General features: G+C 45.7%; 1 protein-coding gene across 2 annotated transcripts in view; it reads left to right on the forward strand.

Moving 5' to 3' along the window:
* ST3GAL1 (ST3 beta-galactoside alpha-2,3-sialyltransferase 1) overlaps positions 1-27,156 on the forward strand; it is a 111,052-nt gene that overhangs the window by 19,686 nt on the left and 64,210 nt on the right. For both annotated transcript variants that reach the window (XM_053395274.1, XM_053395273.1), the window contains exon 2: positions 22,046-22,120. The gene's annotated coding sequence lies outside the window, so the exon portion shown is untranslated. The remainder of the gene's footprint in view (positions 1-22,045; positions 22,121-27,156) is intronic.

Consider the following 27,156-nt stretch of genomic DNA (forward strand, 5'->3'; position numbering starts at 1 on the left):
GGCATAGGATCAGATAAACCAAAGGCCTGGTTCAAAAGGAACGTTTTTGCCTGGCACCTAAAGGTGTATAATGAAGGCGCCAGGGGAACTTCCCTGGGGGGAGCATTCCACAGGCAGGGAGCCACTGCAGAGAAGGCCCTGTTCTCATGTTGCCACCCTCTGGGCCTCTTGAGGGGGAGGCACACTAAGAAGGGCCTCAGAAGTTGATCTCAGGGTCTGGGTAGGTTCATATGGAGAGTGGTGGTCCTTGAGGTATTGTGGTCCTGAGCCGTTTAAGGCTTTATAGGTCAAAACAATAATAATAATTTATTATTTATACCCCGCCCATCTGGCTGGGTTTCCCCAGCCACTCTGGGTGGCTTTCAACAGAATATTAAAATACAATAGTCTATTAAACATTAAAAGCTTCCCTAAACAGGGCTACCTTCAGATATCTTCTAAATGTCTGGTAGTTGTTTTTCTCTTTGACATCTGGTGAGAGGGCATTCCACAGGGCGGGTGCCACTACCAAGAAGGCCCTCTGCCTGGTTCCCTGTAACTTGGCTTTTCGCAGCGAGGGAACTGCCAGAAGGCCCTCGGCGCTGGACCTCAGTGTCTGGGTAGAACGATGGGGGTGGAGACGCTCCTTCAGGTATACTGGGCTGAGGCCATTTAGGGCTTTAAAGGTCAGCACCAGCACTTTGAATTGTGCTCGGAAACATACTGGGAGCCAATGTAGGTCTTTCAAGACCCAGTGTTTTATGGTCTCGGCGGCCACTCCCAGTCACCAATTTAGCAGCCGCATTCTGGATTAGTTATAGTTTCTGGGTCACCTTCAAAGGTAGCCCCACGTAGAGAGTGTTACAGTAGTCCAAGCGAGAGATAAAGACACTCCCGACCTGAAGAGGGGGTGGGGTTGCGGGCGCACGCCCCCATCACCTTCTCGCGGGGCTAGGAAGCCCCACGGGTCGCGGGAATCCCCTTAGCTACTTACTATTCATCACCCACACCGCCAGCCAATCGTCTGGCGCCAGGGGCGGGCACTTCGGGGTCTTCTTAAGGTCAGGACTGCCCTGCCTCGCCCCTTTCGCTCCTTCTTCAATGTGGTCGGGGGGGAGGAATGCCATCACCTCCCCCAAATCTTGAAGGGTGGTCTGTTAAAGGACTCCGAGGGGCGTCGCCTCGTCCGAAACCTACGGAGGCTAGGGCCTAAAGCGCGCTCCCGAGCAGTAACCCCTGGGGGAGCGCTTACAGATGTACATCTGGGGGGGTTCCCCCTGTTGGTGTTTAACCGTTCCCGGTTTTACTGGATAGTCTGTTAGGGCCAATGCCTAAAGCCAATACCACTCTTACCCGTAATCAATAAAGTTGTGGCCAATTTCGCCCATTAACCTAAATTCTTGTGTCTGGTGTCTTTATTTACTTCTTTCACGGGAGGGGGCGGGAATCGCCACGCTGGCGAGAGCATGAACCACTCTGGCGAGACAGCCTGCAGCAGCACTTGGTACACTTCCCTTTGAAGTAGGAAACTAATTGGCAAGATGTGCACCCAACTTACCCCCACTGGCTGAGGCATCACATCCCAGAATACCAGGTGCTGGAAACCAAAAGTGCTGTTGCACTCAGGTCCTGCTTTTGGGTTTGTGGTTGGCCACTGTGAGAACAGGATGCCGGACCAGCTGGGCTGTTGGCCTGATCCAATGGGCTCTTATGTTCTTATCCTCGTTCCTACGGGACCGCCTCTCCCGGTATGCCCCACGGAGAGCCTCAAGGTCCATAAATAGCAACACCCTAGAGGTCCCGGGCCCTAAGGAAGTCAGATTAGCCTCAACCAGAGCCAGGGCCTTTTCAACACTGGCTCCGGCAACGCTCTGCCTCATGAGACCAGGGCCCTGCAGGATCTGATTTCTTTCCGCAGGGCCTGTAAGACAGAGTTGTTCCACCTGGCGTTTGGCTTGGAGCCAATTTGATTCCCTCCCCCTCTTTCTTTTTTCATTTTCCTTTCTCCTCCTGTGATGAAGCTGCATTTTAATATTTTAATCTTTCAATATTTTAATGTTGTATTTTAATCTTGTTTTTAAGTTGTATTTATTCAACTTGTTTTTATTATTGCTTGTTGGCCGCCCTGAGCCCGGCCTTGGCTGGGGAGGGCGGGGTATAAATAAAAATTATTATTATATTACTTCCCCCCCCCATTCCTCTGGATAGTCTTAGTAATCCTACACATGGGTTCATCACAACCAAACACTGCAAGCAATTTCCTACATTCTTCGGATGTCACATTTTCTTTGGAGGGCCAACACTGCCGTAAAAGTTTATTGAGGCACGATTACTCATGTCTAATTTCTCAGGATTTCACAGAACTTTGCAGCTGAACATCTCTTGGGGTAGACATTGCAATGACTTAAAAATGCTGAATGGAATTGTAGAGTCAAGTCCAAGAAAAATAACACATGGACCAACATTTCCCACAACTTTCTAAAACTTGATTGATTAAATTGTTAAGTAAAGTTCTTAAGCTCAAGGATATCTGTTTCCTTTTGGATAAGGGGCCATAAAAATGTGCCTCAGGCTAAAATTGCCCGAGTTTAAATCCATTTTTGTAGCAATTTGTTAGCTTTTGATTCCAAATGTGTTTGGGTAAGATTCATCTGAAGTGTTTACCTTCATCCTAAATGAAACTGAGTCAAATTTCTCAGCAAATTCATCTATGTTTTCATTGAAGAATACCTGTGTATATTAAAACAACTTATCAAACTTGCATCGGGATCAGTTTGACATCACGTTAGCCAAGCTGTCTACTATAACTGGCAATAGATCTCATAGTTTATTCATTTAATTTATTTAGACCTTTTCTATAACACTTAATAGGGACGCGGGTGGCGCTGTGGGTTAAACCACAGAGCCTAGGACTTGCCGATCAGAAGGTCGGCGGTTCGAATCCCCGCAACGGGGTGAGCTCCCATTGCTCGGTCCCTGCTCCTGCCAACCTAGCAGTTCGAAAGCACGTCCAAGTGCAAGTAGATAAATAGGTACCACTCCAGCAGGAAGGTAAACAGCGTTTCCGTGCGCTGCTCTGGTTCGCCAGAAGCGGCTTAGTCATGATGGCCACATGACCTGGAAGCTGTACGCCGGCTCCCTCAGCCAATAAAGTGAGATGAGTGCCGCAACCCCAGAGTCGGTCACGACTGGACCTAATGGTCAGGGGTCCCTTTACCTTTACCTTTATAACACTTAATATGGAAAGTTTCCCTAACCAGTGTACAGAAAACTAAAGCAGCAACAAATGTTACAGAAATGCACAAGAAATCAACACAAGTTACCGATAGATGCATACTGCTATGATTTTTTCCTTTTTTTGACACACCTTGGCACCCAGGACCTCTCAGCCCCCTGGTTCTCGCACAGGGCTCCACCCATCCACCCTGGCACTCACCCAGGGCCCAAACAAACTCAGATCACACACTCACAATCCCAACCTCTCCCTAGTCTTCGACTCTAGACTTGCTTTTATGGGCAGGTGCCAAGGTTGATGTAGCGTCCTTTGACTGCCCACAGCTGCCCATTCTGCACTCAGTCAGCTACACTGGACTTGCACCCGGTTCCAGCTGGCAGCTGGCAGACCTGGTGGCACTGGTTGGCCAGGCGAGACAGTGGCTGAGGGCCCAGGAGTTTAGAGGGGCTGTTACTGGCCCCCGCCCGATCCCAGCAGCCATCCCCAGACCTTGCACGGAAGGTTTGGTTTGGGGAGTTTTTCCAGGAGGTCCAGAGGATGGCAAATAGGACACTTCACCATTCTGTATCTGGTCTCTGCAAAACTCTCCTCTTCCAGTTGCATTATTGACCCATGGCGGGGCATGCTTTGATAGGCAGGCAACAAATTATTATGGGAGAGGTTGGTCCCAGCCTGCTTTCAGGGATTGAACTTGAGAACGTCAGCATATAAACATCAAACTGAGCTATGGCCGTTCTCTGTAATTCAGTGAATTTTAATTAAAGCCAATAAAATATGCCTGATCTTTTCATGCATGTACCTCTTTCTTATGTGAACGTAATTTCACGAAAGGTTTAGTCTAATTCCCTGGATGGATGTATGATTGGCCTTGATGTTAATTTCCGAGGTGTAATTTCAGCCAAAGCAACCTCATTAACACTAGGTTTCGTCTCTTTTTCCTTTCCAAAATTCGCCCCCGTCTAATTAGATCTGATGCCTCCATTTCCAGTGGGATGTGATATTGAGAAATGGGGGCGGGGGGCAATTGTGATCATAACTCTATGCATAGCTTTCTCAAGGCAGTATTAGAAGGGTTTTGAAATGGTGGCGGAATTTGGAAGGAAGTCTCTGTAGTGGCGCTCTTAACTCAGGTATATTTGCGGTAGTGCCAAGGACTTACCGTATTTTTCACCCTATAAGACGCACCAGACCACAAGACACACCTAGTTTTTGGAGGAGGAAAACAAGAAGAAAAATATTCTGAATCTCAGAAGCCAGAACAGCAAGAGGGATCGCTGCGCAGTGAAAGCAGCAATCCCTCTTGCTGTTCTGGCTTCTGGGATAGCTGCGCAGCCTGCATTCGCACACACATTTCCCCTTACCTTTTAGGAGGGAAAAAGTGAGTCTTATAGAGCAAAAAATACAGTAAGTCAAAAAAGGAAGATAAGGTCAAGATAGTGGCAATCTTCCATTGCCAGAAGCAGCACAAGACCGGGGGGAAAGTCATCTTTAAGAAATCCTAGGTCATAAAATATGGGACGCGGGTGGCGCTGTGGGTTAAACCACAGAGCCTAGGACTTGCCGATCAGAAGGTCGGCAGTTCAAATCCCCCTGACGGGGTGAGCTCCTGTTGCTTGGTCCCTGCTCCTGCCAACCTAGCAATTTGAAAGCACGTCAAAAGTGCAAGTAGATAAATAGGTAACACTCCGGTGGGAAGGTAAACGGCGTTTCTGTGCGCTGCTCTGGTTCGCCAGAAGCAGCTTAATCATGCTGGCCACATGACCCGGAAGCTGTACGCTGGCTCCCTCGGCCAATAAAGCGAGATGAGCACCGCAACCCCAGAGTCGGTCACGACTGGACCTAATGTTCAGGGGTCCCTATACCTTTTAGGTCATAAAATGGCAGAGGTGGAAATGACCTCAGGGGTCATCTAGCCCAACCCCGACCATGCAAAGAGTCCATTGTCTAGCTTCTGCTTAAATGTCTCTAGTGAAGGAGAGCCCTCCTTGCAAGACAGCCTGTTCCACTGTTTCGCCAGGGAACTTTTGGATATCTCAGTTGGTTAGAGCATGGTGCCAATGACGCCAAGTTTGCAGGTTCAATCCTTGAATGGGACAGCTGCATATTCCTGCATTGCAGGGGGTTGGATAGATGAACCCTCAGGTTCCCTTCCAACTCTACTATCCTATGATTCCAACAACATTAACTGAAATCCCTTTGTTTTAATTTCAACCCATTGCTTCGGGTTTTTCTCTCCAGAGCGGCAGAAATCAGATACCACCCTTTGTGCACCAGCCCTTTAAAATACTTGGAGATGGCTGTCATGTTACCATGTGTGGCTTAAAAAAAAAAGAGGATTAGATAAATTCACAGGAGAAAATTCTATCGATGGCTTCTGGCCACTACAATGGCTGCATTCTGCATCCACGGACGGAGCAGAGTTGTCAGAACCCTGAAAAAATGAAGCTCCCCATCTTGCAATTCCTGTGCAGCACTGATGTAGGTCCTGGGGGCATTTTTGCAGGGGAGAACTGGGGTGCAGGGGGGGCGTTTAACCCTCCCCCAGAAAGCTGATTCTCTCCACTGCAAATGTCCCGACCTAGCAGTTAGTGCATGTTCTGGGCAGCCTCCAAAACTCTCAAGCTCAGCCGGTGCAGAAATACTCCCCTGGGTGCGTGGGCGTTTTAGTTAGTGCATATCATGCGCTGGAGGGGTTAAACACACACAGATCTCCCCCTGTAAGTTCCCCAATCCCCCGCAATCTCCGTTATCTCAGGAAACTTTTGAGTTCGGACACATGCACAAATAACATTTAGTTTGGCAGTTGGTTTTGCTGGCTTATTCCGTGTCCCTGGGCATTCTGCCAGTCCTAAGATTTGGTATCAGCAGTTCTTGGCCACAAATGAACAAACAGAAATAGCTGGGGCGGGGGCATTGACCTGTAGGAGCACCAGGTTCTGCATCGCTTGTGCCGTGTGCCCAGTTTTAGCAGATTGTGGGTGTGTTTGTTTAGCAGGGCCAACGGTCAGGAATAACGGGAAGAAACTGTCGGACAACAACAACAACAACCAGAGGCTCAAAAGATTCTCCGTCCCTGATCTGCAAACTCTTCTTCCCATCTTGGGGCTTGAAATAGATCCGTGGCAAAGCTTTGGCAGACCAAGGCTTTGCTCACATGTCATGGAAATCCGTAAAGTTTGGCTTATCATGTGTGTACCCGTATGACTTCTCACTTGTGCTTGGAGGAAACAAACCACAATTCCTGGTGTAGAGTTGAATCTGAAATTCAAGAAACTATGATGGAGCTAGAGTTTGTCCTTGGCTTACTGGTATCATGGTTTCCTGGAGCGCAGCAAAGCAATATGGGTTGGGACGTAGTAGTAGTAATTAATAATAAGAATAATAAATAATAATTAATAAATTTTTATTAGTTATATCCCGTCCATCTGGCTGGGTTTCCCCAGCCACTCTGGGTGGCTTACAAAATACAGTGGTACCTTGGTTGTTGAACTTAATCCATTCCGGGAGTCCATTCGACTCACGGAACAATTTGAAAACCAAGGACATCTTCCAATTGGCTGCGGTAGCTTCCTGCACTCAATCGGAATCTGTATGGGATGTCCGGCTTCCCAAAAACGTTCGCAAACCAGAACACTTATGGGTTTGTGGCATTGGGAGCTGATTTGTTCGGGAGCCAAGGTGTTCGACAACCAAGGTACCACTGTATATAAAAACACAACAAAACATCAAACATTAAAAAGCTGAATATCTTATACACACTATAAATAAATCAGTAGAATAATAAAAACAAAAATAGTAATGATCAGTTTAAGGTAAAGGTAAAGGTACCCCTGCCCATACGGGCCAGTCGTGTCCGACTCTAGGGTTGCGTGTTCATCTCGTTCTAGAGGCCGTGAGCCGGCGCCGTCCGAAGACACTTCTGGGTCACGTGGCCAGTGTGACGAAGCTGCAGCTGGCGAGCCAGCAGCAGCGCAGCACACGGAAACGCCGTTTACCTTCCCGCTATAAAGCGGTACCTATTTATCTACTTGCACTTAGGAGTGCTTTCGAACTGCTAGGTGGGCAGGAGCTGGGACCGAACGACGGGAGCTCACCCCGCCGCGGGGATTCGAACCGCCGACCATACGATCGGCAAGTCCTAGGCACTGAGGTTTTACCCACAGCGCCATCCGCATCCCTTAATGATCAGTTTAGTTACACCCAAATTAAAATAACTGCCAGCCCCAACTAAACATTGAACCAACCCCAACCCAACAAAAAACAAAACAGAGGAACCGAAATTAAAACATTTTAAAACATTTTTTAGCCAGTTGCCCCAATCCAAGAGTTGTTCCAGCAATGTCTCACCGGCCTCCCAGGAGCCTCTTGGTTTTTCAGGGCAAGTCTGGGTTCCTCCCCCTAAGCCAGGTGGAAATGGGTCATGGAGCAGGGAGTAGGTCTTTTGGTCTTGTGAGCTTATGGACTTTGTTACAAACCTTGGGTGGGGTTTGCCTTGGATACTGGCAAATAAAGCCATTATGATGGATTGGCACAATTTGCAAAGCAGAGCTTGAGCGCACGTCTTTGCATCTGCTCACCTGAATCTCTCTCCTCTTTGCTGCCTCCCCTGACGAAATGTATGTTGCAAGCGCTCCGGAGATCAGCAACCTTTCCCTTTCCTGCTTCTAAACCACTCGGATACAAGGTCCACTCAGAACGTTAGGATAATTATCCGCGGCAGAAAGCCTGCCTGCCCCTGTATAGATCTGTAAGATCACTTAGATCTGTGGTTCCTAAATTGGTACAGTACCCCCCCCCCCGCAGCCTCCGGGATTTCCTAGTAGGGCAATAAGAGGCAAGGGAGTTTAAGTGGGGTGCCTTTGAGAAGCTGGTGTCTGTGGATCAGGTTTTCATCAGTTTTGTTGAATTAATTAAACTAATGACCAGAGAACCACGAAGAGGTGAAGGGCAACACAACATGCCATGGAGCGTGGAGTGTGAGGAACATCATCAAAATGTGATGAGAAGTGACTCGGGCCGATGGAATAATCCGGTGTTAGTGTGGAGACCCTAAATTTTTGAAAGTCCTCTGCGATGGGTGGACTAAGACTAGCAGGAGGGCTTACAATATGTGGGTACGGGAAGCAAACAACACAGAACTCTGGAGAGAAATTGTAGAGCCTCATATCCAAAGATAGATTGCGAGACTCCGCAGAAGAATGGAACTAAATCGTTTTAATTGGATTTGGAATAAATGTGCAATTAATTGTTCACTGTTTTGAATTTTGCTGCACTATTTGAATGATGTTGGATTGAAATTAAGGGGTTTCCAGCTGTAATGGTTTAAAAGAATATGAAAAAATGGTTTTTTATAAGTAAAAATTCAAGGTTATAATAATTTAAGATTAAAGATCTGGGTAGAATAAATTAAGGGGCTTCCAGCTCCAATGTTTTGAGTTAAGGATTTGCTGAGTAAATAATTTGAATTGGAATACAAGAAGGGGAGGTATGAGGAGGTCAGGGAAATATGTCATTGAAAATTAAGAATTGTGAACTGTATGTGTTTTTAAACTTTTTTGCTTTTTCCTTTTTTTGTATAAAATAGGAAACTTAATAAATATCTTTATAAAAAAAAAAGAATTTTGCTGCACTGTTATCTTTCTTACTGGGCTCTTCTGAATAATGCTTTTTATAGGGGGCACTGGGGGTGAGTTTGTAGAGCCAGTGGGTTTGGGGACCATTGCTGTAGAAGGAGAATGAGTCTGTCTAGGATCTGTGCTCAGGATGCCCATTCACCTCCTGCAGAAGGTTTATAAGTCACGTTGGCCAAAGATTAGGAGGGCAAGTGCTGCTGCGTAATCTACTTAGGCAAACAGGCAGAGACCTCAAAATGGGAAAAATAACAACCGTATTTTTTGCTCCATAAGACGCACCTTTTTCCTCCTAAAAAGTAACTGGAAATGTCTGTGCATCTTATGGAGTGAATGCGTGGTCCCTGGAGCCCAATTGCCCAGGGGCAAAAAGCAGATTGTGCTTTTTTTTTTTTAAGAAAGAGGGAAGGGGGTGTTGAAACAAAGCCTCTGAGCAGCTGATCGGCAAGCGATTGGGAGGGAGATAAAGGACCCTAGTGATAAAGGAGGCTGCCTAGGAAGGGGGAGGTAAAAGCACATGGATCCTCAGGATTTTTGAATTGGGTCACCCCAAATTCACCAGCATGTCCATGGCTATAGCCTGCACCAAAAAAAAATCACACACCCGCTGTTTCGTGGGGCCACAATGGTGCAAAAACGTGGTTACAAAGCACAGATCCACATGGATCCTCAGGATTTTTGCATTGGGCTACCCCAAACTCACTGTCAAATCACATGTCTGTGGCCACAGCATGAACCACAAAAATCATACATCCACTGTTTCATTCAGAATATATATATATATATTCTTCTTGTTTTCCTCCTCTAAAAACTAGGTGCATCTTATGGTCAGGTGCGTCTTATGGAGCGAAAAATAAGGTAGATAGTGGCAAGGAGAAACAATGAGTCTTTTGCCCCCTTTGCGTTTCTCGGGCAAAATGGACAGATTTCCAAACCGCTGCATTTCTCTTTCGCCAGAGTCGCTTTTTAATGAAAAGATGTGCACTCCACCCATCTGCTGCAGTGCAGAGCCTGGGGCAGCTTAACAGTTAAGGTTGACAAAGTGCAAAGAAGCAAGCAAACAATGACTATGCAGTACAATAACAGCCACAGATAAAAATGGCTTTAAAAACCGAAGCCTTGTAAAAACAGAGGGGGGGGGCAGACTCGTCCCTGAAGCTCTGACGCCTGCCAGAGCAAAATGACGTGCGCCAGACAGCAAAGGCAAGGGAGCCAGCCAGTTATCCTGTGGCAAGGAGTTCCACAGTCAAAGGCCCCATCTTCTGATAAGGGCCTTGTGATAGGGGCCCTACCCATTGTCCCAACCAGCCATGCCTCTGCCATTCTCAGGACCCAGAGAACAGATTCTTCCCTCTCCAGCCAACCTTTCAGGGAGGGCAGGCATATCTGGGATGGTCTTTTATGTCAGGGGCAGCCAATGTGCTGGACTAGATCATAGAATCAAGGAGTTGGAAGGGACCCCGAGTCCAACCCCTTGCAAACCCAGTCAGGTGGGCGGCATATAAATTTATTATTTTTCTTATTAAGCCCTGCTGGACATCTGAAGGCAGCCCTGTTTAGGGAAGCTTTTAATGTTTGATGCATTACTGTATTTTAATATTTTGTTGGAAGCTGCCGAGAGTAGCTGGGGAAGCCCAGCCAGATGGGCGGGGTATAAATTATTATTATTATTATTATTATTATTATTATTACTCACTTCCCGATTGTTTGGGGTAAAACATGCCCAATTGGCAATACTTTTTTTAAAAAAACTTCAGTTTTAAAAAACTGAAACTTCAGTGTGTCTGAAAGCACTGACCAGGGGGAGGGAATCAAAGTTCTGTTCTTGGGTGGAAAAAATAAGACATATTTCTGCTTCATATGCTGCAAACTCAACATGAGCCTGAAGAATGACATTCATCAGGACTTCCCTGTGCCTGCAGAGAGCACAATTGCTCCCCCCCCTTAAAGAAAACCTCCAGCACAAGATGGAAATAGCAGATATGCAACTCCAAACTCTCCAAACTGCCATGAGAAGTGCTTGCCATTGTGAGCTTTTGTGATCTGCAAAAACCAAGATCCGTAAAGAATGCCTCCTGCTTGGGATACTGAAGTATTTGGTTAAGGTCAAAGCAGGAGAATGTCGTAGTCTGGTGCTGCCAGCCATGGCAGAGCTCAGTCAGTTAAGCAGTCGAGTACTTGAAGATTCAGAGGGACACAGCCCATATACAAGGTTCAGTCCAATCCTAAGGTCAGGAGCAGGCACAGACAAACTCAGCCCTCCAGATGTTTTGGGACTACAACTCCCATCATCCCTAGCTAACAGGACCAGTGGTCAGGGATGATGGGAACTGTAGTCCCAAAACATCTGGAGGGTCAAATTATCCTATGCCTGGTCAGGAGTATGTCAGTTAATGTAGTCAGACGATTCGGGGGTCAAGATACCCAGGGTCCAAGGTCACAAGAAGCAAGAAGCAGTAAGGTCTGACCAGGAACGACCAATGTTGTTTCTAGCAACTGGATGAGGCTGGAAACCCAGCTTAAGAAAGCTGGAGCCAGCTGGTTCTCATTGGGAACAAGAAGGCTGATCTGCAGTAGGTGGAGTCACTTCGCCTTCTGCTCCTTCAGGGTTGTGGTATGAGCCAGTGTGTACTGGGTAGTCCTGCTAGCTAGGGATGATGGGAGTTGTAGTCCAACAACAGCTGGAGACCCAAGTTTGAGAAACCATGGGATGGAGAGTTGGACTAGGACCTGAGAAACCAGGGCTCAAATCCACACTGCGTTACTTGAGGCATATTGCTATCTTTTCGCTTAACCTGTTTCATAGCGTTGTGAGGATAAAATGGGAAGAAAGAGATGGCTTGGGATCTTTTGAGGAAAGGCGGGGCACAAAGGGACCAATAAATCTCTGACCCGCCGGATGTTGTTGCGTGAGCTCCAGTCTTCCTGGACCATTGGCCATGTTGGTTGCAGATGATGGAAACAGAAGCCTAGTGATGTCTGGGGGTTCAGAGGCTCTCCACCCCTATTTTGCAGGAAGCACAGCAGAACTAACTTTGTGACCAGCCAAACATTTGGACACGGTTCTGCTGAGGGAGATCTCTCCATCCTCTCTTGCCGTAACCTCCCCAGCTGCTGTATATCTAAGCAGCTACTTGACAATAGCACTTCAAACCAAGAAATGGAAATTCCGTCTCTCTGTGCTCTCCCCCACCTTATGATGGGGCTGTCATATCCATCTGTGAATACTAAAAATCCTTCTCCTATACAGCTGTCAAAATCAATTTGCTGATACTCTTTCCAAACTGTCATCGTCTCCCATTGCCATTATTATTTCTCCTCCACCTGGCTGGTTCCAGGCAGTCTGAGAGTGGTATTACCTAGCATTGCTGCGGCAGAAACCTTTTTGGCAGGAGAAGAGACCTCTTACAGTCTTGGGCATTGTTTTGCTTTGTGTGGGTTCCCTTCCCAGACTTGTTTTGTTTCCTTCCGGCAGCAGCAAAGCATTGAATAGGAACTTCGATTCTTATAAACAGGGCGGGCCCATGAGACATATCTTGGAGATGCATTGCCTCACTGGTATTGTTCAACAACTATATGAAGTAATGATGTCCCCCAAAATATGGCATTCTTCCCCTAAGCATACTCCATTAATTAATGAGAAAAGAAACTGCAAACTTATCCAAAATTTCAGTGAAATTCTCATGGATGGGGAGCGGGGTTTTTGGTATGTTTAACTGTAAAGGTAAAGGTACCCCTCCCCTTTATGGATCACTGCCTTGCCGTGGCGAAGGGGCTTGAATAACTCAAAGAAGCTATGAACTATGGTGAGCAGGGCACCCAAGATGGACAGGTCATAGTGGAGAGCTTTGACCAAACATGATCCACCTGGAGGTGGCCACCTTATGAGAAGAGAAGACTCCCTGGAAAAGACCCTGATGTTGGGAAAGATTGAGGGCACAAGGAGAAGGGGACGACAGAGGACGAGATGGTTGGATAGTGTTCTCGAAGATACCAGCATGAGTTTGACCAAACTGCGGGAGGCAGTGGAAGACAGGAGCGCCTGGCGTGCTCTGGTCCATGGGGGTCACGAAGAGTCGGGCACGACTAAATGACTAAACAACAACAAAAGGTACCCCTAAGCGTTAGGTCCAGTCGCGGATGACTCTGGTCCATGGGGCTGCAGCGCTCATCTCACTCTATAGGCCAAGGGACCCGGCATTTGTCCACAGACAGTTTCCGGGCCATGTGGCCAGCATGACTAAGCCGCTTCTGGCGAACCAGAGCAGCGCATGGAAATGCCGTTTACCTTCCCGCCGGAGTGGTACCTATCTATCTACTTGCACTTTGACGTGCTTTCAAACTGCTAGGTTGGCAGGAGCAGGGACTGAGCAACGGGAGCTCACCCCGTCGTGGGGATTCGAACCGCCGACCTTCCGATTGGCAAGCCCTAGGCTCTGTGGAGCCTGCTGGATCAGGCCAATGACCCAACAACCCAGTATCCTGTTTTCACTGTGGCCAACCAGATGCTTGTAAGAAAGCTGGTTTTGAGGCCAAGAGTTCTCTCCTTCCTATGTTTTCCAGTAACTGGTATTCAGAGGCACTGCTGCATCAAACTGTGGAGGCAGAGGATAGCCACCAATAGCCCTCTCCGCCTTGAATTAGTCTTCTTTTAAAGCCATCGAAATTTGTGGTCTTCACTGCCTTCTGTGGGAGGGAGTTCCATAGTTTTAACTACAGTGGTACCTCGGGTTACAGACACTTCAGGTTGCAGACTCTGCTAACCCAGAAATAGTACCTCAGGTTAAGAACTTTGCTTCAGGATGAGAACAGAAATCGCGCAGTAGCGATGCGGCGGCAGCGGGAGGCCCCATTAGCTAAATTGGTACTCAGGTTAAGAACAGTTTCAGGTTAAGAACGGACCTCCGGAACGAATTAAGTTCTTAACCCAAGGTAGCACTGTATGTACTACATAAAGAAATGCTTCATTTTACCCCTCTTGAATATTCCAGAGTTCAGCTTTGTTAAGTTGTGGGTGAACATATCAAACGACACAGCGATTCTTCAAACAGCTCTTGTTTATTCATGGGTCAGAACAGAACTGAAGGGTTCAGCCAGCCTGCTTATATAGAGCTCCAGTACAACGCAACTGTAACAACTTTCTGTAACTGTCCAATCACTGAATGTCACTTTCAATCCCTTATTTGCATATGTGGACCTGAGTGAAAACTATCTACAATATCCCCCTGCTGGCCCAGGGTGAGAACTTCAGTACATAACAGGCTTCATCGTGAGTGTGCTTTCTTTCCTTCTGCAAATCATCTCTGGTGCTTTGCACTCTGCAGCCTCCCTGGGTGCTTTGACCATTCCCAAAGGCGGAAAAACCCCCCAAACACCACCCCATTATGTTCCCAGCTAACTTTTTCTGTAAACGCAGGAAGGCTGCCTCCTGTTTGTAGCAGCTGTTTGTTGCTTGTTGACAGCTGTTTGTTGTTTTGAGTAAAATCCTTTAAAGACATCTATCTCTGTGAAGGTAAAAGAAAGGTCTGTCCTTCAAACCAAAACCAGTGAGCTTTATTGATCTCAGGCTTTTTGGTATCCGGAAGTCATCTTGTCTGGAAAACAATGAATTTGATGAAATGAGGTTTCAGCTGAAAGGCTGGATGCAGAAAATCCCACGTGGGGCCCAGCTGTGCTATAAATTTGAAAAGAAGCATTGGCCACTTTAAACAGTTATGACTTCCAAAGAATCCTGGGAGCTGTGGTTTTTTAAGGGTGCTGAGAGTTGTTAGGAGGCCTGCCTATTGTCCTTCACAGAACTACAATTCCCAGAGTTCCCTTGGAAGAGGGATGGAATGTTAAACCATATGAGAAGTTGATTGCTCAACTGCTCTTGCTTGTCTGGAGGACAGAGAAGGATGCTTAAAAAAAAAGTTTGTGTCTGTGTCAAAACTAGCCAGCAGTACAGAGGTAGAATCTACATTTGTTGCTCCGCCCACCACTGTCATGCGGCCCTTGGAACATTGTCCCAAAAGGAATGTGGCCCTTGGATTGGAGATATTCCCCATCCTTGATCGAAAGGGTGCAAAGCCAACCTGTTTTGCCTAGTGCAATATTTTAAATTATTCCTCTTTGGAGAGGATCTCCAGTTTTCTCTTCTTGAAAAGATCTCTCACGAGCTAAAAGTATCTAAAGGACAGCGCTTGAATGATCTCACATGTTTTTATTATTTTATTTCTTATACAAGTATTGAGGCACATGGTCTCTCGGTGCCACCTGCATGTGCAAATATCTGGCTCATTTAAGACCATAGAACCTTTATTCTCAATAACAATGAAACTCGCAGGTGGAGAATACGTTTACTCTTCCGTATATTTATTATCTGTAAAGGGAATATTTGTAGGAGTTTATACTTTATTGTCCCTTTGGTGCTGCGCTGTATATTTGCCCATTTAGTCCTTTCAGACTCTGTCAATATATGGTTTGCATTTCTGATTCTTTGTTTCCCCCACTCTGTTAGTTATGCTTGCACTTTTTCATTACAATCTGCAAGCTCCATTTTTCCGAACGTTGCTGTTCTCTGTGGTTTCTTGCATAAAACACGCTCCCAGCTCTCCAAGTGTGCTTGCTGGCTCTTCTCTGATTCCCATCTTCAGGCTCGCCACTTGATTTCTCGGTGTTTGATTACCGAACACTCGAGTGGCAACTGGATATGTAGTCACTGCCGAGTTGGAAAAGGGCAATCAAAATGATCAGGGATCTCTGGGGCAACTGCTTTGCAAGGGGGAAAATTGCAGCTTTGAGGGCTTTTTAGCTGAGGAAATGCAAGTAAAAGGGAGGGTTAATGACAGAGTGTAATAAACTTTTGCAGGGCGTGCAGACAGTGATAATGTGGTAGCATTAAAGTGGAGAATATAAGTCCACCAAAGGCACACTGTTTTTGTGGGAAGAACAAGTTGCAGAGAACACCCACAATAAAATCGCACACTGGAGGAACAGTCAAGGTCTGTGTGTGTGTGTGTGTGTGTGTGTGTGTGAGAGAGAGAGAGAGAGAGAGAGAGAGAGAGAGAGAGAGAGAGAGAGAGAATTGCCGCTATATCCTTTCTGGTTGATTTCCATATAAAAGACCACTAACTAACCTGCCCCCCTAAGGACCATTCTTCTACCAGGACATCATTTCATCAGCTCCTTAAAAATATTTCTGAAGTCAAGGAGGTGACTTGACCTGTTTCCCAGTTCTGCAGAAGAGGAACTGAGGCACTAGCAGATTGTTAGATTCTTCCCTATCTCCCATAAGGAAATGTACCTTTCAGCGTAGGGATTTCTCTGTCCACTCTCAATAATTTCCTGACTGAATAAGTAGTGCTCATTTCGAATTCCAAAGCCAGGACCTCCTTTGCTTTGAAGTTACCTCGGACTTCACAGGTGTAAAAGTTGCATGTTCTCCAGTCAGTCGGACTCGTGTAATTTCCTATCGCTTGAATGGAGGGCTCTGCGGGGGGCCTTCAAAAGGAAATGGACCCCCGATAGACATCATAAGCTTGTGGGCTTTAATTTGAAGGCAGCTAGCAATCTCCCCCGACAAGAAGCCAAGAAGCCGGGAGCTGGTAGGAGGAATAAATCAGCATATTCTTAGAGTTGAGAGTCCTCTGGCACAAATGGAAATAAATCCTGAGAAGGAAGCTGAAGAAGACGGAAGCATTTGACAAGCCACTCGAAACTGCCTCCCGGGCATGTTTGCACATGGCAAGGTGCATAGGGTGGTATTCAACTATGTTTTACTCAGAGTAAACCCGCTGAAATGAACAAAGAGTACGGTATACCCCTGGTATCTGGTCCCCGAGAAGCTGACCCTCAGACAACTGAAAGAAAGTTCCCTGCCTAAATTCATGCAGAGGCAAATCTGCTATGAAATTTAACAAATCTTAAGCTTTAGGAGCCCTAATCCGGGGGTGGGGTGGGGTGTGTCCCCCAGATCAGACTTCAGTCTTCCTTGTTAAATAAGGGGTGTCTAATAGACTAGATTACAGTTGCACAACTCAATTTGACTATTATTATTATTTCAACAATCCCAAAGTTTGAGAGTGGGTAGCATAGATGTCGTAAAGGTGGACTGTCTCGATAAGTTGTCTGTTCTGCTGAAGAGCACTTAACTTGATGCATATTGCCTCTAGAAAAGGGCATTGCAAGGAAGCTCTCATACAATGAAACTGTACATGAATAGGTTGCTAGAAAAAACAGAAAAAGAGTATTTTGTAAAATGTGCTCCATGTAATATGAGATAATTCAGTTCAGCAGTTTTAATCAAAATCTGAGATGTAGTAGTTACATTAAAAAAAGAAAATTCTTGTAGAACAACCCCATTGAAGGAGATAAAAGTGGTTACCCAAACCTCACTGTTGGTTTGCGAAGGGGCCCCCATGAAAATTCAAGGTTCAGGGCCACAAAAATGTAGGTCCGCCACTGCATTCATGGCCTTTTCTTGAATTTCCTAGAAGCTGACTGATGCTGGAAATTGAACTCTGGACTATATAGATTTCTGCACTGGTCTGACAAGGCAGTTGTGATGTTTTTAGAATTGTTTGTGGTGATTTAGAGGAGGTGGACGGGTTGTTCTGTGCTTGGCTCCCCGTGTTCCCTGTTGGCCGATGTCCCGCCCCCGCCCCCAAACACCTAGATTTGCTTGTGACTGGTGGCAAAGTGGCCACCTGCATGATTTCTCCTGCACCCATGAGCAGGCGACTCTAAGCAAGCACTGTGGGGCGTGAGACTGCTTGCATGTGAAAGACGTATGAGGCTGAGCTAGATAGCTGGTCCGTCTAGATCAGGGCTGTCTACACTTCCAGCAGCTTTCCACAGTTTCATGCAGGGGTGTTTCGTTAGCGACTGATCTAGGAACCTTCCACATGACAAACACTGCGCCCTTCCCCAAAGGACTGCAAATATCGTAAGTGGCCTTATGATTGAACCACTGTTGATCCGTCTAGTTCAACCAGTGTTAGAAACTCAGATGTATAAACTAGGCACCAAACGGCATCTTAAACCAAGGCTATACTTGCCAAAACAGAATTTCTGTTGCCATTTCTGTTGCCAAGGAACGACTGACTTATCAGTTAAACATCTAGCTAGGTTAAGAGCTTTGAGAACTTAAAGGAAGAAAAATCACTTGATCCAGGGACAGCCCACCTATATATTGACCTCTTTTTCTTAATGGTGACATGGGCCATTCATAACGTAGGAATATTCTTCACAGCCGTGAGCAGGGCAGCCACGTGGGGTATATGAAGAGAAGCAAGAACAACAACAATTTATTATTTGTACCCCACCCATCTGGCTGGGTTTCCCCAGCTACTCTGGGCGGCTCCCAACAAAAGATTAAAAATACATTAAAACATCAATCATTAAAAACTTCCCTAAACCAGGGCTGCCTTCAGATGTCTTCTAAACGTCAGATAGTTGTTTATTTCTTTGACATCTGATGGGAGGGAGTTGCACAGGGCGGGCGCCACTACCGAGAAGGAGAATGTTGTTCACCGCTCCTGCTCAGGCTGCATAGAAAAAGCATTTCGGTTCCTGAAATTCGTTCTGCATGTGCAGATAAAATATAACGGATAGAATTCTACGGGATGGGGTGTTAGTGTATACAAACAGTCCAGATCCAAGGATCCCCTGGCATGGACCTCCAGATGGTGGAGATGTCAGGCACCGTCTTGGCACCCAGGCATCTTGGTCACAAGTGGCTGAGAGGTGCATAATGCGCCTATCTAGTTTCAAATGCTATTGTCTACACCTGGGGAAACCAATGCTGTGCCCGCCATATCCTATTGAATTATGACATCTCTGGTCATCAGCTAGTGGGAGTTTTGACCCAGCAACATCTCTGGGGTGCCCTATTGGCAATTCCTGGTCTACAACAGCAGCTCTCTGGGGAATCAGGGAGAAGACTTCCGCTGTTGTACTAGGAGGTATCAGGGAATGGACTTGTGATTGAGCCTGTGCTCTCCCACTGAGCTGTGATTCGTCACATGATCACTGGCCACAGATGCGGCTCATGATCTCTAACATTTCAACAGATGAAAGCTTAGGGTGCTGTGACCAATGGCTCTCCTGTTATTCGCAAACCCCCAAACCACAGGCTGATTTAGCCATCTCCACTGTTTACAAATTATTCTTATTAATTTGTTTTACCTGCCCTTCACCCTAAGGTTTCGGGGCAGGTTACAACCTTAAAACACAATGTTAAATGCAGTTTAACACAACTTAACAGTCACAAAATAAGCGAGTCCTAAAAATACACACCTCAAGTGTCAAAAGCTGCAATTACTATCATTGTACTTCCTTCCTTGCTCTCTCTTTCTCTCTGTGTGTTGGTGTTGTGGTTTTTGTCTGCAATATCCTGGCCTGCAGTGGCTTTCTGAAGGAGGCCGGCTTAGTAAACTGACCACAGTAGTTTAGTTTTAAATGACTTGGGGGCGTTCAATCTCTCCTGGGATCTGGTTTTGCTTATTATAGAGTAGCTGGAACTCAAAAGCATTTAGAAGGTGGTTATTGCCAGGGGCGGGTGGGTGGGAGAAGCGTTGATGAACGGGTGGTTTATCAGTCATTAAATGCATGCGAGTTTGTCACTATAGTAACTTTATAGAAAACTTCAACTCGGATTTCAGAATTGCGCTTTGCAGTGCAAGCAAGTCAATGCATACATTAAGGAAACGGGAATTTTCTGTGCTGCACATTTCATACCAAAGAACAGCCACGTTTAACACAGTTGGGGGGACGCATCCCTGCAGGCAGAGCCTTAAGCAAGGGGGGGAGCAGTCTTGGTGATTTGTAAGTCGTTGGGAAATTTTATTTTACTTTAAGAGACGGGCTGCCCATTGTACAGAATGATCCTCTCGACTGCAGAATATCAGATTGCAGAGTAGGTGTCTTTTGTTTCGTTTTGTAAATGTCACCCACACCAGAATCTCCCTCCGCACGCTTTAAACTTGCAAGTGGGAGAGGAAATTTCACCAACCCTTTATCTCTGCACTGTGGATTTATTCCATAAAAATTATACATCACTTGATCGTAAAAACAAAAATAAAACCCAAACAAACTTCAAAGCAGTTAACAAAAGGGTATCAAAATCAAGAAAAATTCAGTCATATTTAAAAACATGCAAAAGTTTTAAAATACTAAAGCAGATTAAAATTACTTCTGCTTTCCAAACATCTGAAGGTTTTCCTAAATTAGGGCCGCCATACGTCCCAACATTACCAGGATTTCAAAGGTGAAATTGACGTCGGGGGGGGGGGATTTGTCTTGGATCTTAGACAAGTCAATAGAAAAATCCCAGGTTTTTTGGTGGGTTTGTAAAAAAAAGAAGCTGAACAGATTCGAAGGTTTCCTTTAAAAAAGAAAGAAGCAACAGCTCATCAATTTTGGGGGTTTCCTAAAAAATAAAAAGCTTAATCATTTTGGGGTCTTCCTAAACTCAATTTTTGGGGGGTGTCCTGGTTTCCCCTTTTTGAAATACGGCAAATTCAAAGCAGATTAATTCGAAACATCTGGATAGGCTTGCCTAAACAAGAATGCTTTTAGACGGCACCGGAAAGAGTACAGTGAAGGTGCCTGCTTGATCTCAGTAGGCAGGGAATTACAAAGTGGCGCACACTAAACGACCAACTTCTTACATGTGCGGAATGAGTGACTATTATGTGGCACTTGCAGGAAGTGTACAATCAGCAGGAAGCTTCCCCTCCCCCTTTAATTTTTTTAAGTGAGGGAGCAAGATAAACCCTTTTCGACTTCCTAATTCTGTGCAACCCGAGCCTTTCCAATCAGATGCATCAGAATGTCATGGCAGAATTCTGAGATGGTAGAAGAGACTGATACGATAGCCCTCTTCAAATATCTCGAGGGCTGTCACAAGAAAGAGGGGAGCATGCTTGTTTTTTCCTGCTGCGGAGGGTAGGACTCGAACAAAGAAAGTTACACGTAAGGAAAATCTGACTAAACTTTCTGACAATGAGATCTGTTCGGCAGTGGAACAGACTCCCCTGGGAGGTTGTGGATTCTCCTTCCTTGGAGGTTTTTAAGCAGAGGTTGGAAGTCCATCTGTCAAGGATGCTTTAGTAAATATTCCTGTACTGCAGTGAGTTGGACTAGATTGGGGTCCTTTCCAACTCTTGAGTATGTATGCATACTCAATGAGAGATGTGAGCTTGTTTTTGCCGGGTAATCTTATTTATATTAGGTCTGCAAATAAATAAATAAATAAAATTATTTTGATCCTATACTACATTGGAATGTTCAAACGTTTCTGATTGTACTCGTGTCTCTCCACCACAGTTGCCATTCTCTCTTGCCACATCAGTGTGGCACACCACAACCTTTGAAAACCACTGCCCTAACACAACAGTTCCACTTAAAAACACACAGACAGACTTTTTGCAGTGACTGAGAAATGAGCCGAAAAGTGTGGGATGAAGGAATGATCAATGGAAAAATACCCACAAGCAAATCAGGATGAAGAGTGATTGTCGAATAACCACACCATAAAGACCTGACATAGTCTGACTTTAACCTCTGTGCAAGTTTTGTGCAAGCATATTAGGGTGAAATAGAATCATAGAATCATAGAATCATAGAGTTGGAAGAGACCACAAGGGCCATCGAGTCCAACCCCCTGCCAAGCAGGAAACACCATCAGAGCACTCCTGACATATGGTTGTCAAGCCTCTGCTTAAAGACCTCCAAAGAAGGAGACTCCACCACACTCCTTGGCAGCAAATTCCACTGTCGAACAGCTCTTACTGTCCGGAAGTTCTTCCTAATGTTTAGGTGGAATCTTCTTTCTTGTAGTTTGGATCCATTGCTCCATGTCCGCTTCTCTGGAGCAGCAGAAAACAACCTTTCTCCCTCCTCTATGTGACATCCTTTTATATATTTGAACATGGCTATCATATCACCCCTTAACCTCCTCTTCTCCAGGCTAAACAAGCCCAGCTCCCTTAGCCGTTCCTCATAAGGCATCGTTTCCAGGCCTTTGACCATTTTGGTTGCCCTCCTCTGGACACGTTCCAGTTTGTCAGTGTCCTCCTTGATCGTCTGTTAATCTAACCTTAAAAGCACAGAGTGCGTGGATCTTTATAAATGTGCCTTCTAGCAACTGGAGTAAATCTGAACCCTAAAAATATCCAGCTTACGTTATATTTGTGTTTTTCTCTCTCTCTCTCCCCAGAATACATCAACATTCAACAGAGATGTTTTAGTGCAGAGGGACGAGACTACATCTGCCTCCTCTGGATGCTGCAAGGTATGGCCCTGGGTGGAAAGCAACGTGTTGTTTTGGCATACGTGAGATCATGCAGGTGACTCTATGGCAAAGGGGTCATTCCATTGCATGCTTGGTGGTGCAGCCTAAAGTTCAGGCCTGCACGATTTGTGGCCCATCGTGCCAGACTAAGCTCACCAGCCATGTTTTGTAACATTTTTCAATAGTTCCTTGTTGGAAATAAAAACTGGAGGTTTATCAAGCTTCTTGGCAAAGATGGCATTCAGTTTGTGGGCCGCAAGTTGTACAGACGAGAACTGAATCGGCACGTAGATTTCTGAAATGTTTTCCTCTTTGTCACGGTTAGGACTTGACCAAGGTAAGGACCCCTGGATGGTTGTGGCGCTCATCTTGCTTTCAGGCCAAGGGAGCCGGCGTTTGTCCACAGACAGCTTTCTGGGTCATGTGGCCAGCAGGACTAAGCCGCTTCTCGCGCAACGGAACACAGTGACAGGAACCAGAGTGCACGGAAACGCCGTTTACCTTCCCACCACAGTGGTACCTATTTATCTACTTGCGCTGGCGTGCTTTCAAACTGCTAGGTTAGCAGGAACTAGGACAGAGCAACGGAAGCTCATCCCATCGCGGGGATTCAAACTGCTGACCTTCCGATCGGCAAGCCCAAGAGGCTCAGTGGTTTAGACCATAGCACCACCCACTTGACCAAGAGCTTATGCTGTCTTACGGGGCTGGACTGTGTCACCCAATAAGAATACGCTGGGTACCTTGCCACAGCGGGCCCCCTGCAGTGAGGTGGAGCCACCATTTGAATGGCTTTAAAAGAGGACGGGACAAATTCTTGGCCTGATCCAGCAGACTCTTCTTCCATTCATAACACAAAGTTGAAATGATTAAAAAATAAATAAATAAAACCGATCTCAAATGAATCTAATTGGTTTTGAAGGCTTTAGCGAGGAATCAAAACATTTTACAGTGCAGAGCAAGTCAAGAGAATGGAAAAAGAAATCCAAGCAGCTGAAACTGGCACAGCCTCTTGCAACCGCCCTGTGCGTTATATTACCACTATTCCCATTGGACAGACTGAGCATGGGAAAATCTGCACACACTGTGCTTGGTATTCTGAATATATATATATATATATATATCCCCAAGTGCCAGGCCTTTCTTCCTCTTTGTGCAGCAAAGGCAAACAAAAGACAGCAACAAAATGTAATAAAGAGAATTGCTGCTTGTTCCAGCAAGAGTCAAGATTTGCAAAAAGGATTTTGGAGCACAGTAAGAGTCGGTTTGAGTTGCCAAATTGCAGCCTTGCCTTTCAGGTTAAGTGTGTGTTGCTGGAACATAGGCTCTTGGAGGCAATGTGTGTTTTGAGCACTGAACATCCCAGGACTTTGACTCGAGGGGGCAGGAAATTGTTGGTTATCTTCCTTGGGGCATTTTCTACTCCTGGACTTGTAAGCAGCTGTCATGCACTTAGCCAAGTCAAGCCTATTTAAACCGCTGCTCTCTGCTCTAGCACTCTTCATTATTTTTTTAAAAAATACTTCCTGGGAAAGGAAGGGCGGGCGGCTTTTCCGTCCTGACATGAATGGAAGATCCTACACGGTCTGCATCACTTTGAAATTAACTGGGGCTGCACACGGGGACGCGGGTGGCACTGTGGTCTAAACCATTGAGCCTCTCAGGCTTGCCGATCAGGAGGTTGGCGGTTCAAATCCCTGCGACGGGCTGAGCTCCCGTTGCTCTGTCCCAGCTCCTGCCAACCTAGCAGTTCGAAAGCATGCCAGTGCAAGTAGATAAATAGGTACCACTGTGGCAGGAAGGTAAATGGCATTTCTGTGCACTCTGGCTTCTGTTATGGTGTTCTGTTGTGCCAGAAGCTGTTTAGTCATGCTGGCCACATGATCTGGAAAGCTGTCCTCAGACAAACGCTGGCTCCCTTGGCCTGAAGTGAGATGAGCACCGCACCCCATAGTCGCCTTTGACTGGACTTAACCTTCCAGGGGTCCTTTACATGTCCCCAAGAGTCACTGAAATAGGACAGTCTTGTGATGAACGATAGCAATTTTCAATGAGCAGGTGTACCCTGGCTGCTTTTAATGCTGTAGACTGATAAATGATTTAGACTCCGTAATGAGGGGAGCGTATTGAAGGGATCTGTAATGAACGGAAGGAAAATAGCCCAGTCGGGAGTGAGGGCATATTGGTAGATGCTCCTACCAAAGTGGGAAAGCACTTCAGTTCTTCCTGGGTTTCAGTTCCCTTGCAGAGAGAGAAAGGAACACAGGAAACTGCATTATACATAATCAGGCCATTGGTCCCCTTGGCTTAGTGCTGTCTATACCAGGGTTTCCCAAACTTGGGCCTTAACCAGGCTGACACTGCTTAGTCCTTCTTCATTTCTGTTACGAGATGCATTGGAATCATCCCAAGTGGCTTTTTGTCATGTCACTCATTAGAAAGTTTATTTCAGGAAAATCATTCTGCATTTGAGCAAGGCTAGCTGGCTTGATGACAGATTCCTGCTCCTTTCTTTTCCTTTTTTAAAAAGGAAAAGAAATTAAAGTTTCAACCACTTGGCTAGATGATTTAATTTATGAACAGGAGCTAAAGTCCTGGGGCCATGAGGTAAAGCCATTTGCTCTGGATGACGTCCATTTGTCGATATGGCCATTGAGGTTTATTCTGCAAGACAGGTGCAAGTTCCTTAACAACTTCATTATTCTCTGCCAAAGCTGCCAATGGGATTTTTTGAGCCAAATACATATGTGTGTGTGAATGTGTACATATATACAGATATTTCAAACTATATCCGTAATCAAGGATGTCAGTCATTCATCTAATCCATCAGGAATAGCCAACGAAGTGCCTTTCAGATGTTGGAATTTAATTCCCATTATTCCTGACCATTGGCCATGCAGGCTGAGATTGGTGGTAGCGGTACTCCTAGGACATCTGGAGAGAACCACCTTGGCTATCTCCATCATATGACATATACCAAAACGGACTGATTCTAATTACACAATCACTTCCACTCAATTTTCCAAAAAAATGGCCACACCTATAAATTACCCAACATCATTCCATATGAGTATATCTTTATTCTGATTTATTTCTAGATTAGCATGTATTTAAAGTGTTCTACAGAACACTAAAATGATAAAGTATAATAAAGTATAATAAAGTATAGGATAGAGGAACATAAATACAATCATTGACTGCAATAATAATTCACTCATAAATGGCATTTTATGTTAGCTGGAAAGGAAGATAGCTGTTAATGTCTAATCCATATTTATTCTTCGTAAAGTGACTGAATGTGCCCTGTAACCTTTGCCATTTCTACAGTGTTCCAGATTTTAAGCAACACATTTTCAGTATTGGTGTTTTACTGTCCTTCTAACTACGTAGCAATCAAAATTTAGCAGCTGAGAAGATTCCATACTATTCTTTACAAAACCTTCAAAATATCATAATAACGTCCCAGCAGAAACTAGTGGCATTGTGTAACTTAGATATAATATAGATTCCTGTGCACCCCCTAAATATGTCCCATGGTTCCCACTAACCCAAAGCAGACTTAGGGGAGGGCATGGGTGGAGGAGCGAGAGGAAAGTCAGGTTGCCAAACGCAAATCTACCCCCTAACAAAACGAGTGGAGTTGATACCTCCCCCTCTATCTCAGATACCAAAGGCAAAGACAGTGTTATTTCTGTTTAAAAACTGCACCCGCTTCTCAAATTAGGCCGGTTGGGTGCTCTTATTTATTTAACCCAGGCTGACCTAATTAGACCCAGCCTACCATTAGGAAGTGTGGGGCATCCGTCTGAGGTAGCAGAAACTAGAAGTGAGAATAAGACGTTGAACTGTTTATGTACCCCCCCCCACAAGTTAGCCTAATGCTCTCAGGTGTGGTGGTTTATAAAGCGTATCAGCGAAGGTAGTTTTCAAAGCTCCAGATTTGTGCCTACATTCCCCCCACGTCTGTTTGTGGAAACTCTTCTGTTTCGCGAGGGATTCTGGGAAACTGTCCACATCATGCGCTAGGGCTCACACTGTGCGCTAGATGCTATCCTAATATTGGCCTTGGCTCCGAGTTTCAAACCTCAAAGGCAAACATCCCTGCAGAAGCTGGCTGGGTGCTCAGGTTGTCTCCTCGTGCTCTGAAGCGGTGCCAAAAGATAAGCTCGGAAGTGCTGCGTTTGCTCATTTTGCGTGGCTGGGAATAAAAAGGCCACTTAATGCAATGCCTTCTGCAATATAAACATCTCAGGCTCTGTAAAGGAAATGTGTCTCCTTTTCTGTCAGCACCACTTCGATGCAACTGGCCGAGTCACGAAGAAAGCCTGGCATCTTTGACGCCCTGCCCCCTGCTTTCCCAAGGTGAAATAAAATAGGGTGCTTTGATGGCTTACTGCCTAAAGAGCATCTGCTTGGAGACACCCTTAAATTGCACCCTTGATAACTCAGTCCTAGGTCTTGCCTCCATGCATAGGCGTATTGAGAGTCTTTTTGGGATATGGTGCATTCCCTCCACCTGCAGTTTGCTGTAGTCGAGTACTGTTAGTTTCCTGTGAAATGCACTTTGTGGATTTTCCAACAAACCACACAACATTTAGTGAAATTGCCAAGGCTGGGAACCGAGTCTCTGAAGGAGATGAGACAAAAGCAAATGGCATGGGCTGCCAAGGAGGAAAAAAAGAAAACACACTTTATACCAGTTGTGACAACAGCAAAATTTGAGTGGGGCTTACTTCATGGTAACTGGCTGCCTGGAACATGAGGCTCAGTAGAGTGGGTGGCTTTCGCAAACCAAGCTTCGCTGTGAAATTAATGCAAAATTACTGCATTCCAGGATGCACTGCTCTTTTCTAGGACTTATTGAAACCGAGGCCCCGTTTGCGCTATACATTTCACAGTATCATATCGTCAGAAACAGTCCTGGCTTCCCTCAAGGAATTCTGGGAAATGGAGGGTCAACTTGCACAGACTTGGCCTAAATGCAGAAGTTTGCCAATAGAGGGGGGAGATAAAAGATCTGGCTCCCCCCACCCACC

This window comes from Podarcis raffonei, chromosome 7, assembly GCF_027172205.1.
Source record: "Podarcis raffonei isolate rPodRaf1 chromosome 7, rPodRaf1.pri, whole genome shotgun sequence".
Lineage (NCBI taxonomy): Eukaryota > Metazoa > Chordata > Lepidosauria > Squamata > Lacertidae > Podarcis > Podarcis raffonei.